Below are 13,945 nucleotides of genomic sequence, written 5' to 3'. Positions count from 1 at the left end.
TCTTCATAATAGGAACTTACCTACAAGTTTTAGGAGGCAACCAAAGGCAATAGTAATAGTCTATATTATTTGGGGGATGCTCTTGAACTCCCCTGATCAATAACTTGAAGGGATATTTTAAATGTCTGGCACTGATGATTTTGTTACACAGTCTATGGATCTTTGGGAGCGCATTGTTACCCCAAGTAGAATCATCTCATTTAAACTGTGAGTTTGTGAGTGTGTGTGTGTGTGTGTGTGTGTGTGTGTGTACATACAAGCTATCTGCTGGAAGTTAGTGTCTTCTATACATCATAGAGATTTCATGGGTGCAACAATATGGTTGCCTATACAAGACAAACATAATCAAACATAATAATGATATATCAGCTGAATACTAATATAGATTAGTATAATATAAGGCCCACCCTTAAATCAACAACTACAAGAAATTAATGGCTACCAAGACAGGAAGATTCTGTCTTCTCTAGAAATAAGTCCCCTGACAGGATATCTAACCCTAAACAGTTTTCCCTAAATACATAGACATATAAACACTTCCAAATAAACCTGGCATGTTGTATTTATATATAATAATTAAGAATATGAGTTCATTAATTTGAGAGGGAGTGGAATGGGGACACAGAAAGAGTTGGAAGGGGAAACAGAATGGTTAAAATTACATAAATACAACACTCATATATCAAAATCTCAAATTTTTTGAATAAAAAATTAAAAATGCAAAAAGGAATTTGTTATTTAAAAAGAGTAATGATGGACACTTTTAAAATTGTAGAACACTTTAGACTCAAACCAAGTAGTGTCAATTAATCTTTCCTTCATTCTTTGAATCCTGGATAGAAGTTGTACATGGTAGACTACATATTTTGTCCCAACACTTAGGAGAAAAGGGTGGGTGGATCTCTATGAATTCAAGACCAGACTAGTTTACATAACAAGTTCTAGACAAACTAGGGTGATATCTGTCTCAAAAACAAATTAAAATATTCAAAATTAATTGAAAACTGGCTACTGACCTTCAGGCTCTATATAATATCCTGGATGAAGTGAATATGAGTGTTGAGCACAATCAACATGGGGGAATGCCCATCCAAATCTTTGATTAACTTACAATACAATAAGCATTCAGAAAGAAAAACCTTGGCAATGAAAAATATATCTGACATGGGAAGAAAAAAGTCAAGCCTAAAGGATGACTCTTGTTGAATGAGTGAACTATGACCTTGAATAAGTTACTTATTGGAAGAATTTGATGATAACAATAACTAAACATTGAGTCTGTAATCTTGTTTTAATGGCTTCTTCATCTAAGATACCTGGATTTCATATTAGGCCTACCATTCTTCTGTTTTCAGATTTTACTTTTTAAAAATTCAAAGCCATGGCTTCACTAGCCAGCCAGCAGGCAAGTTTCTTGCAGGTAGACTGCTCCAACTGCCCCCCGCAAGTCGATAGATAGGACCCTGTAAGCTACAAGACCCACTCTGTCCCCAAATCCATCCACCCCCTGTGACCTTAGAGGAACTCTGAAGCACATGCAGCAACTATACAGAGCAAACCAAGAGAGCAGGCTAAGAGAGATCTCAGCACAGAGCCAGTGACTATACAGAGTAGACTAAGGGCAACTCACTAAGACACATACAGTAACTGCAAGGGTTGGATCAAGAGGAAAAGACACTGCTAGCATAAATTGGAGGAAGAGGTGGGTAAGTATCAATGCAAAAATTCATTCAACAACCTAAAAAGCAGCATGGTAATGCAAGAATCCAGTAGTCATACAAAAGGAAGATTTGATCATCCTAACCCAGAAGAAGCAGAGGGAAAGGATCTTAAGTATAACATTATGAAGATGATAGAGACCGTTAAAGAGGAAATTAAAAATTCTCTTAAAGAATAGGAGGAAAAGACAAACAAAAAACTTGAAGAAATCAATAAATATCCTAAATAAACTCAAGAAAATCAAGAAAAAGCAATCAAACAGGTAAAGAAAACAGTTCAAGACTTGAAAACTGAAATAGGCAATAAAGAAAACACAAACCAAGGGAATTCTGGAAAAAGGAAATGATGTGCGAGTCCCCTCTGTGTGTGCTGTGATTACCACTAATGAATAAAGAAACTGCTTTGGACCTATATCAAGGCAGAAGTTAGGTAGGCAGGGAAACTAGGCTGAATGCTGAGAGAAAGAAGGGGAGAGGCAGAGAGAAGGGATGGAGCTCCCTGAGAGAGATGATGAGAACTTTAGCAATAAACCACTGTCATGTAGTGATACACAGATTAATAGAAATGGGTTAAATTAATATGTAAGGGATTAGCCAATAAGAAGCTAGAGCTAATGGGCCAAGCAGTGATTTAAATAATACAATTTCTTTGTGATTATTTCATGGTTAAGCGGTCTGGAACCAGCAAGCAGCTCTCTCCTTCCCTTCAACATGGAAAATCTGAGTAAATGAAAAGGAATTACCAATACAAGCATAACCAACAGAATAAAAGAGATGGAAGAGAAAATCTCAACTGTTGAAGATACTATAGAGGAAATAGTATTCTTTCACACAAATTCTTAACACAAAATATGCAGGAAATCTGGGACACTATAAAAAGACCAAACTTAAAAATAATAGGGATAGAAGAAGAAGAAGAAGAAGAACTCAAACTCAAAGGCACAGAAAATATATTCAACAAAATCATGGGGAAAAAAAAAAAAAAAAAAAAAAAAAACTTTCCCAACCTAAAGAAGGATATGCTTATGAAGGTACAAGAAGCTTACAGATTGGACCCCCCCAAAAAAAATCCCCTTGCCATATTATAGTCAAAACACAAAACATACAGAATAAAAAAAAAAGAAGGAGAGAAGGGGAGGGAGGAGGAGAACTAGAGGGAACAAGATAATCTAGATGGAGGAAGGACAGAAAACAAGGAAAGAAATATCTTGATTGAGGAAGCCATTGTGGGACTAACAAGAATCCTAGCACTAGAGAAATTTCCAGGAACCCAGAAGGATGATCCCAGCTAAGACCCTAAGCAACAGTGTAGATGGTGCTTGAATTGACCTTGCCCTGTAGTCAGATTGATGACTACCTTAAGTGTCATCATAGAACCTACATTCAGCAACTGATGGAAGCAGATGCAAAGAACTACAAAGGAGCACTGGACTGAGATCCCAAAGTCCAGTAGAAGAGTGGGAGGAGAGAGAATAGGAGCAAAGAGGTCAAGACCATGATGGGGACACCCCCTGAAACAGCTTACCTGAGCTAGTGGGAGCTCACCAACTCTGGCCTGACAGTGAGGGAACCAGCATGGGACCAAAACCAGGCCCTCTGAATGTGGGTGACAGTTGTATGGCTGGGCAGACTGTGGGGCCACTGGCAGTGAGACCAGGATTTATCCCTACTGCTTGTTCTGGCTTTTTGGAACCCATTCTCTCTGGAGGGATACCTTGCTCAGTCTAGATATAGTGGGGAGGGCCTTTGTCCTGCCTCAAAGCAATGTGCTAGACTTTGTTGACTCCCCATGGGAAGCCTTACCCTCTCTGAAGAGTGGATTTGGGGGAAGGTGAAGGAAGCAAGATGAGGGGAGGAAGTAGGGAAAGGATTTGGAAAATAAAATGAGAAAAGATAGCGATTTTAAAATAAATTAAAAAAAAATTCATAGCCATGAAAATCAGTTTGGTGGAATTGGGGGCGGGGGGTATTTTGTTTTCTTAGTTTTGTTGTTGTATTGGGTTTTTGGTTTTTTGAAAGAGAACCTAAAGTTGGATAGGGAGGGAGGGAGAATGGATCTGGAAAGACTTGGGAGAAGACAACAGTATGACCAAAATATATTTAAATTTAAAAACTGTTTTAAATAATAAAAAACATTTAAAAATCCATAACCATTAACTCAATTTATTAGTATTTGTTAATTCTCTGTACTGACTATCAGCACAGAAGGTCAAGGGTACTTTCCTTGATGTTCAACTTTGCCTGCTCCCTGATATCTGGTCTTGCGTCATTGAAGAAGTAAGTTTGAGTTGAAGGAGCTCAAAGGCCGTTTTAATCGCACCGCCAATCCACCTATCACATTTATTTGTGAAATCACCCTTTTAGCTTTCATCAAGACAGGGAGCTCGTTCTCATTTGCCTCCTGTTGCTGGTGGTGAGAGGATGTAATATGCAGGAGTCTATATGCGGAGGAACCCTCCAAATCAGCAAGTACTCAAAATTGTGTGCAAAATATGAATAAAATATTGATTTCATTAAAAATGTTAAGGACTACTTAATTCAAAAACATTTTATATGTTTGCATATTTATTTTGAAATTTGCATATTTGTTTGCATATAACTTGTAAAGATGAATGTTAATTATACTTTAAAATCATTTATAAATTGTAACTAAGAATGTTGTATGAATTTTTAAAACTGACAAATTCTCAAGTACCACTAATTATAAAGTGTCATGTAAAGTACACTGGAGCAGACCTCATATTGAAAAAATATTGAGATCCTGACAAATAGGAAAGCAGAATTACGAAGTGTGCTTGCTGATTAAACGATACCTCGGGCGAGTGAAAGTTAAGTATCATTTATTCTTTCTCTATGCATCGGTCGATTTTCCTAGAATCAGGATGATTTTGCTTCTAACCTGACAGATACCTTACCTGGCTCCTCCTCATTAGCACATATTCAAACGTACATTCTGGGAGTTATTTCATATTTTATTCAGTTGTACGTACTCTGGACATGATGGGCAAAAGGAACTAGAAATTGTAGGAGGTCGTAAGTTGCTCTACAGTATTTCCTATCCCTTGAGATGAGCTGAGATTTGGCCCTGCACTGTCTGTAAGATGATCTGGAGTAATTTCAGGCATTTCCACAAGGTCAGATCTGAACTGGTTTCCGAATAGAACCATTGAGAAGAATGAAACATTCAGGTAATTACCCTGACATGTGGACCTAACACTCTGTCTATTAAGTTAGGCATGAAACTGAACTTCTTAAAACTACAGCAGGTCTTGCCTTATGGATTGCTATATAATTTTCTATAGTTTTGATAAAATATCTACTTATCATAAGCACAGATATACCATAGGAAGGAATCACAGCCTGGGTGTCATTTTTCTTCTAAATTAGTAATTACGTAAGCCAATTTTAAATTTTTGTAAAAAGCTGTCATTAATTCCACCATCTAACGTCTCCCTGACAGGGAAAAACTTTGCTACCACTTCCTCTTTCTCTACCAGCCTCATGTCCCTTGTATCTGTTAGTTTAGGCTTGATTTGCAGATGTCTTACTACAGGAAATAATTAATGTTAAGTTATTCCAGGTTGTTATATTATCAGTGTCCTATCTGAATCCATACTAACATAATTAGAGATATGATGGAGGAAGGTCATTGGTTAAATAATAAAGAAACTGCTTGGCCCTCATAGGTTAGAACATAGGTGGGTGGAGTAAACAGAACAGAATGCGGGGAGGAAGAGGAAGTGAGCTCAGATGCCATTTCCTCTCCTCTCTGGGGCAGACGCGATGAAGCAAGCCGCCAGGTCAGACATGCTGAATCTTTCCTGGTAAGACTGGTGCTACACAGATTATTAGAGATGGGTTGATCGGGATATGAGAATTAGCCAGTAAGGGCTAGAGCTAATGGGCCAAGCAGTGTTTATATGAATACAGTTTGTGTATTGTTATTTCAGGGCATAAGCTAGCCAGGCGGCCTGGAGCCGGGGCGGCAGGAACACAGCCCGCAGCTCCTACTACAGAGATAAAGTCAGAAGCAAAAACCAAGTAACCCTTAAGGTTCCATGAAAAATATCACCGGCTCTGCTAGCAGAACAGAACTCAAATCTTGAAAACAATTGATATTAAAAGACAAAAGTAAACAAATTAGATTTGTAACTTTGCTTTTTTCCTCTGGGTATTAATCAACCTTTATAAAGTACACAGTGACCTCTTCAAATCTGTCTTAATCGGAATTTAGGGTTCTGAAAGGCAAATGGAAAAAACTGTCTCCCTCTGGTGGGGAATATAACAAGTTTTTCTTTTCCTTTCTCTTTTTCTGTTTTTTTTCCCCCTCCTGTTTTGGTTTATTTTTTTTTCCTGCAGTCAATATTAACTAAGTTTCATGATGGCACAAAAAGAGTATTTTCGAATGGCCAGATTTGCATCATCTTTTCAACAGATTTTATTATCATTTAAATGTGACCAGTACTCAGAAAATCCAGATTCAAAAGCCAGTCTCTACTTCTTTCACCTTTTACCCCCAAATTGGAAGGAAGGAAGGAAGGAAGGAAGGAAGGAAGGAAGGAAGGAAGGAAGGAAGGAAGAAAAAGGCTAAAAGAAGGAAAACTTGGATCCAAATCAGATGACTTTGAGTGTGCAAGAAACATTCAGTGGCTAGATGGCTGTAGTCGAAAACTTCACTTTAGAATTTGTAGTTTTGAACTTACACTTCTAAATAAGCAATTTCAGAGTAGGAAAATTCTAGAAGAAGCCCCATCTCTTTCCATCCACCCACACCATTTGCCAAGGCTACCCAGGGCTCTCTCCCTTCACCATGACCCTGAAACAATGGAAATGTGTTACATTATCATCTGACAGCTTGTTTGTGTGGCCAACCCTCCAGTCAAGACTGGGAGCTCTTCAGCAGATGCCCTGTTTGGGTTTCTGCAAGTCTCCAGTGTGTGCCCTAGTGTCTGGAGAATCCACCCCAATCTGGAGTGAGCAAAGGTTTGAGTATAAAACCACGAACACAGCATACCCAGTCCCTGCCTTCATTAAACCGCAGCCTGTGAGATTGATCTAAAGCACATACTGCTAAAGCACAATCTAGAAACAGCAGATTAAATAGAAGCACCTGGACACAAAATTATACAGTCCGTGCTAGAGTTGGGTAGATTACAATTTCTCTTTATACAGAATTGTTCCTGAAAGTTCCCTGGAATTAGTTTCATTTTGAAAAGATTTTCTCAAACCCAGGACTTTGCAGATACTAGAAACATACTCAGCCTCTTAGCTCCATTCTAAAGCTTTATTTTGTTGAAAGAATAGCCCAAATCTACTCATTTAGCATGAATCCCCCCAAACAGAGCAATTCTATTACCTGCACCCCTGGCATGATACATTCAATCTCTAGACTTCTTTATTCTCCTTGTTTATGCATCCTCTGATCTAAATCTCCCAATTTCCTGCTATGTTGGTTCAGGTTTTTTGTCAACTCTACACAAGCTAGGGTCATCTGGGAAGAGGTAATCACAGCTGAGAAAATACCTCCATCAGATGGGCAAGTCTATGGGGCATTTTCTTAATTCATGATTGATGTCAGAGGGCCCAGCCCACTGTTGGTGGTACTTCTTTTGGGCAGGTAGTCTTGGGATGTATAAAAACATCAAGCTGAGCAAGCTATGAAGAGACAACCAAAAAGTAGTATTCCTAAGGATAAATGGAAAGAGTAATGCAGCAGTTATCATAACCCAAAGAAAAAATCATAACTGAAGGATAGACTCTCCTTTGAAGACTCATAGGAGGGAGAAAGTGGAGTAATGAAATTCAAAGAGAACCTCAGAAAGTTCCAGATGAAAGGGAGGTTAGAGGTCATTACAATCCAGCTTGCCCATTTTAGCATTGTAGTCCCAAATGTCAACTGACTGTTACAACATCAAATAGGATGCTACGACACCAAATGGGGCTTTAGGAAGCAAATAGCCACAAATGACCTGCAATCCACTCTTGCAGACAAAAAACTGCGTTGATCTCATGTTCTTCATGTCCTCTAGTATTCTGGAAAGTTTCCCATTGATTAAATCAGAAGGCAGAGGGCAATGGAACCTCTGATTCTACCTTCAAAAGTCAGTTTCCTGGAGCAGGTCATAAGAGACTCAGGAGGAACCAATAGACAACATCTGTATAGAGAGTCTTTTAGTCACCTGATAGTAGAAAGGGGGGCATTGGACTTAAACTCAAAATATGAAGGCCACAGCAAGGAGAGATGATGAAGCATAAAAACCTCTGGTGTTGGACAACCAGCACTAACAAGACTTTTGATGTACAAGTCACCTCACACTTTGGGCAACATCAGTGGAATGAGCAAATAGAACTATGATGCTCTCTGTTCTCCCTTTCATCTTGAACCATCTGAGATTCTCTTTGAATTTCAGGATTCCACTTTCTCTTATTGTCCCTCCCATGATGCTTCAATAGCCTGAGTGCATGCTGAGTGCTTATCAATTAAGGTCTGCCTAGATTTTCCGGGAATTGACAGTCCCAGAAGTAAAGAAGAAAAGAAATTTTCTGGTGTTGGGTGGAAGCAGCCAACATTGATCATAATCATGGAGTTCAGAGCAAAATCTCTGCCCTATCTATAGAAGTATACTAAGAGATCATGCTACATACGAAGCCGATACTTCTTCAAAGTAAACGGCTTAATTAAACTTAATCTGAACACATTATTTACTCCCTGTCTTAGTTTCGCTTGCTGTTATATGATAAAGCAGCCTAACAAAAGCAACTTAAAGGAGAAAGGATTTATTTGACTCAGAATTTCAGAATGTTACAGCCTATCAAGTCAAAGTGGCAGCCACGTGAGCAGCAGTCACATGACAAGCCACACTCAAAAGCAGAGAGCAATAACTGCATGCATGCTACGCTCAGCTTGCTTTCTCCACTATCATACAGATCAAGACCCCCTTCCCGCCTAAGGGAATGGTACTACCCACAGTAGGTGAACCTTGCCACCTCAATCAACATCATCAGAATAATACCCAACACACGTCCACAGGCCAAGCCAGTCTGTGTAATCCCTACTAAGACTCCCTTTACTAGTGACTCTAGATTGTCTCACACTGGCAACACTAACAATCACACTCTCTTAGAATATTTCCGTGGTGTGATATTTTTTTTATTTTCAATCAAAACACTCTGCAAACCACATTTTAAAATGAAGAAAGGAAATGACACAGGTCATCTTTTCCTTACAACTAAAACATCAGAGTTTGTTGTGACAGCCGCCAGTGAAGTGAACAAAATTAAATTACAATTCCTGTCTCAACTGACTTGTTGAGTGGGAACAAGTTCAAATGCCAGTAAAGAGACTGATCTACAGACTATTCTACTGAAAAAGAAAAAAAAAACCAATTTTATTTATGTATCGACTGAATGACAAGCAGTAAACCATTTTCTTTATTTTCATGGAAACTGTTCTAGGCTTAGGAATCTACACGATGGACCAGAATGCAGTGACAAGAGGGACTGACATTTGCCAGACTCGAGTTTATTCATTCATTCACTACTGACTCACTAAGTGCTGGACATTAGTGTTTGTATGTTGAATGGCAAAGAACCAGCAGCAGTCCATATGGAATTGGTAATGTGTTGGAAAGTGTTACCACTGCCAGATGCCATTCACTCTCTACTAATATTTTCAGGATTCTTACTTTTGTCCTTTTATTTTAATTTACTTAATTATTTAATAGGTTCTCAAATAATTTTAAACAGATCTACAATACATACTGGTCATTTCTGGTGACTTTTAAAAAAATGGCCCCCAAAGGGAGTGGCACTATTAGGAGATATGGCCTTGTTGGAGTTGGTGTGTTCTTGTTGGAGGAAGTATGTCACTGTGGAGGCAAGCTTTGAGGTCTCGTATATGCTCAAATACACCCAGTGCCTCAGTTCACTTCCTATTGACTTCTGATCAAGATGTAGCCACTCTGCATGCCACCATGTCCCATCATGATGATATTGAACTCAACCTCTGAAAATGTAAGCTACCACAATTAAATGCTTTTCTTTTATAAGAGTTCTCATGGCCATAACATCTCTTTAACTAAGATAGAAGTTGGTACCAGGAACTGGGGTATTGCTGTAAAAGGCCTGACCATGCTTTTATTTGGTAGAATTTGGACTTTGGGAGTTTGGGTTAGGAAAGCAGCGGAAAGCTTTAAGTGATGCTTAATGGGTCATACCAGTAGGAACATGGAAGACAATGATGCTAAGAGTGATTTGAATTGGGGGGGAGGGGCGGCTCAAGATGTTTCAGAGAAGAATTTTACTATGTAGCATAGAGACCAGTCTTGTGATATTTTGGTGAAGAATGTGGCTGCTTTTACCCTTATCCAAAAAGTTTGCCCAAATCTAAAATGAAAAGATTTGGATTAGTTCCCTTGAAAGAAAAAAATCCCAAAAGAGCTAGTATAGACTCTGTTGTGTGGTTAGTAGTGTTAACTCTGATGAAGATATATAATGAAGAGGAACAAGCTGAGCAAGGAAGATGTTTGAGGAGAAAATGAGCACCAGAAAGTAGAATAGAGTGAAGTCCCATGTCCAAAGCTGTAAGCATATTAAGAAATGAAATAAAGGGAATGGTGACCTCAAGAAAGATCCTACCCAACTAAATTTCCAACTTGTGAAAAGGAATTATAGAAAAGCTTAAAGCCAGGTGTGGTGGTGCCCACCTTCAATTCCAGCACTCAGCAGGCAGAGGATGGTGGGTTGATCTCCGAGTTTAAGGCCAACCTGCTGCTCTACAGAACAAGCTCAAGGACAGCCAAGCTTAAGCAGTGAAGGTAAATGGAGAGCTGGTGAAGATATACTTATACAAGGAAGCCATGTTCCAGCCCCATCAAGCATCAGAACTTGGCAACTTTGACCACATGGTTCTGACATTAAGAGTAGAAGAAAGGGGCTATGGAATTTGCCTCAACACCTAAAGAAAGCTGCTGAGGCCATGCATGTGTCAGGGGCATCTCTGAATGGAGGCCTAGAGAGGCCACTGTGTGAAGCTGTGAAGTTAGAGTCTGAATTGCCTAGGAGACCCTAACATATTGACGGCACCAGATCCATGGAATATCTGCCTAGGAAAGCTGCTAACAGGAGTGGAACCAGCCCAAGAGAAAGAAGAACATCGCAGTCAACAAAACTGAAAGGAGTTGGAATTCTGAAGAACATTTTGTCATCAGACACGAATGCAAAGTTTATAATTTGCTAAGCTTGCTTTTAGTCTTGCTTTGGTCTGTAACTTCCTCACCATGCTCCTTTCCTATGTTTTATAATGGTAACATATATCCTCTACTAATATGTGTTGGAAGGATATGATCTGCTTTTTTATTTTGATAACAAGGTGATTGTAGTTAAGGGATTTCCATGAGTATCAGAAGAGACTTTGGACGTTGAAACAAGTTTGAGACTGTTATAGACTATGGGGACTTTTTGAAGTTGAATTAAATGCATTTTGCATTATGGTATTATTACAAGCTTATGGGGGCCAGGGAGTGTTTCCCAGTTACGCACATCTGTAATCTCAGCCTTTGGAAAGTAGAGGAAGAAGGATCAGGAATTCAAGTTCATCCTTGGTCACATAGCAATTTCCAGGCCAATCCAGGGTCCATCAGACTATATAGTTTTTTTAAGTCATTTTCTACATTTAATGTGACCACTGAAATCATTAACTCATAGGAAGAGGAAAGACAGGAATAGTAGGGAGGCACGAGGTGACAGTAGTCAATATGAGAGGCATACATATGTGAAATTAAAAAAACAGTCATAATAATTATACATTATTTAAAACACATTCAGACATTGTTGCTGTATATGCTGGTCTCCATCAAGGCTAGCTTCCAGTCTCAAAAATCTTGCAGAGATTTTATGCGGTAACATTTCTCAGATGTTCTAGTTATGGCTTCTTCATACTCACACAATGCTCTGATTCAAAGTCAACTGCATGGAACAGGAGAAAGACTAGTCTTTGAGGAAACACCATCTTTATCTTACTTAAGAACAACCTGTGTTTTGATTTTACTCTTAACCAGACTTGACCTGACTCTCAAACAGACCTCTTGGAGGTTTCCCTCAGAGATCTCTCTGGTAAGTGCATTCCACCAGGTCCACCCCAGTAATATAACAGATGTACCCAGAAATGTCCAAGTCCCAAAGAAGACAAGTTTAACCTGCTTTTAGGATATTCCATGGTAGCAGACAAGACAGTGGATAACAAACATCAACTAGACACACAACCAGTCTACAGAGAGAAAAGCAAGGAAGTGGAATTAATTCTGAAGCAGACACTCCCAGAGAGTGGACCTAATGTGGGTCTAAAGAGTAAGTGGGCAGTTGGCATTCAGTGGGGAGAGAACAAGGGCCATCTAGGCTGGAAAAAAGTGAGATTAGAGAGACATGGAAAATAGCAAGAAGTCCAAGGATAGGGTTTGTTTTTGTAATTTGGTATTGTTGCTGTGTGTACAAAGAGGCAAGCATGCTGGAGAAATTAGCATCCCTGAAGAGCAGGAAGATAAGGAATAGATAAATGCAAAATTCAGATGGAAGCCAGGCAGAAATTGACCTTTTTCCTTCAAGCCCTGGGTCTCTTCTCATTCTTCTCATGTGGTCTCTAACACTGCTAGTTTTTAGTCTCAGCAATCTACAGAGGATGAGACTGCAGATGTTCTGGTTGTCTTTAGTCTTCTGACTCAGGCACAGCACTCAAGGCTCATCGCGGTCGCTTTGCTAGCCCTTACTGCTTCGCTCCTCTTTAGTTTTTTCCATCTCACCTGCTTTTGTGGTTTCACAGTTGATCTCCATTGTCAATTTGATTTAATTTTAAAACATCAAGGAGACATACATCTGAACATGTCTGTGAGGACATTCTCAGGAAGTCTTAACTGAGGAAGACCCACCAAATGTGAGCCAAACCCTCCCACAGCTGGAGTCCTGGACTGACAAAAAAAAAAAAAAAAGAAAAAGAAAAAGGAAGACTGAGAAAGCCAGCAGGACTTTCTCTCTTTGCTTTCTGGCTAAAGACCCAATGTGACCTCATGCTCCTGCCTTCCCCACTATATTTAATGTATTCCCTGAAACCTTAAGCCAAAATTCACCTTTCTTTCTTTAGGTGCCTCTGTGGGCATTTTATCACAGCAGGGAGGAAAGAACTAAGACAATTGGGTTGTCTTACTCTCCCATGGGAAAGAGCTGTGTGAGAGTGTAGAAATGACAAAGGATTGTAAGCACGTGCAGATGTTCATGACCTAAGTTGAACACCCCCATCCCACTTACGCCACATAAAAAATTCTCTTAACTTCTCCTGGTCTGTGTTTACAAAATGTCAATGACGATATCTATAATTAAATGAATTAAGTAAAGTCTATGAAGTTACCATACTGCATACATTTTTAATGCATTTGTTCCCCCAAACCCTTCAGAATTTAATGATCTTTGCCGTGTCTTCTAGACCATTGATGCTCACTGTAGACTGTGTGCCCAGAAATCACACTGCTGCCCTGAATCCCATACTTCCTCAGAACACACTGCCTTAAGTACTTTGGACAGGTTTGTAGTCGACATTAAATTCACTCCCCAAATCATTTGTGCATTAACTTCAATGCTTAACACTGCTAAAAGCTAGCAGAAAGTGTGTTCACCATGGGTCCTGCTCCGAAGAGTTCACAGCCCTTGGTGATTCATCTCTGTGGATGGACTTTTAAGGAAATTATCCAACAGGGTAGTGAATGAGGTCATTAAACCTGAGTGATACAAGAATGTATTTTTTTACAGCCAAGTAATACCTTCATGGGAATGCTTTGTAATGCTATTAGGGCTTTGGAGAAAAGCTAGCCCTTACCAGAAGACAGTATCCAGGGAGACAAGGTCTCATTCTAGACTCACAGAATTGGGTTTGATGGCAGTGGATTGGCCCTTTCGGTATGGCATAGATGCATGGATTTCAGAGTGGATCAGAGGTATGACAGTACTCATGTTTGCACGCTTCTGTGTAACCTCAGCAGCTAGGGAATAAAACAGTCACTGGATGATCCAAGAGATTATTCAAGTTTTCAGCATGCAAGCTAGAAGCTTAGAGGAAAGAAGTGCCGTGACAGATGATCACTTGGGCCACAGTAACAGCACCACACAAGGACAGAATGTCCTGACACCACAGAAAGAGCAAAGCTAAGTGAGTCAGTCACAAACATAATGACCCGAGGGTG

This window comes from Chionomys nivalis, chromosome 18 (genome assembly GCF_950005125.1).
Source record: "Chionomys nivalis chromosome 18, mChiNiv1.1, whole genome shotgun sequence".
NCBI classification, from domain to species: domain Eukaryota; kingdom Metazoa; phylum Chordata; class Mammalia; order Rodentia; family Cricetidae; genus Chionomys; species Chionomys nivalis.
The sequence above is the reverse complement of the archived record's forward strand: the minus strand, read 5'-3'. Positions refer to the sequence as shown.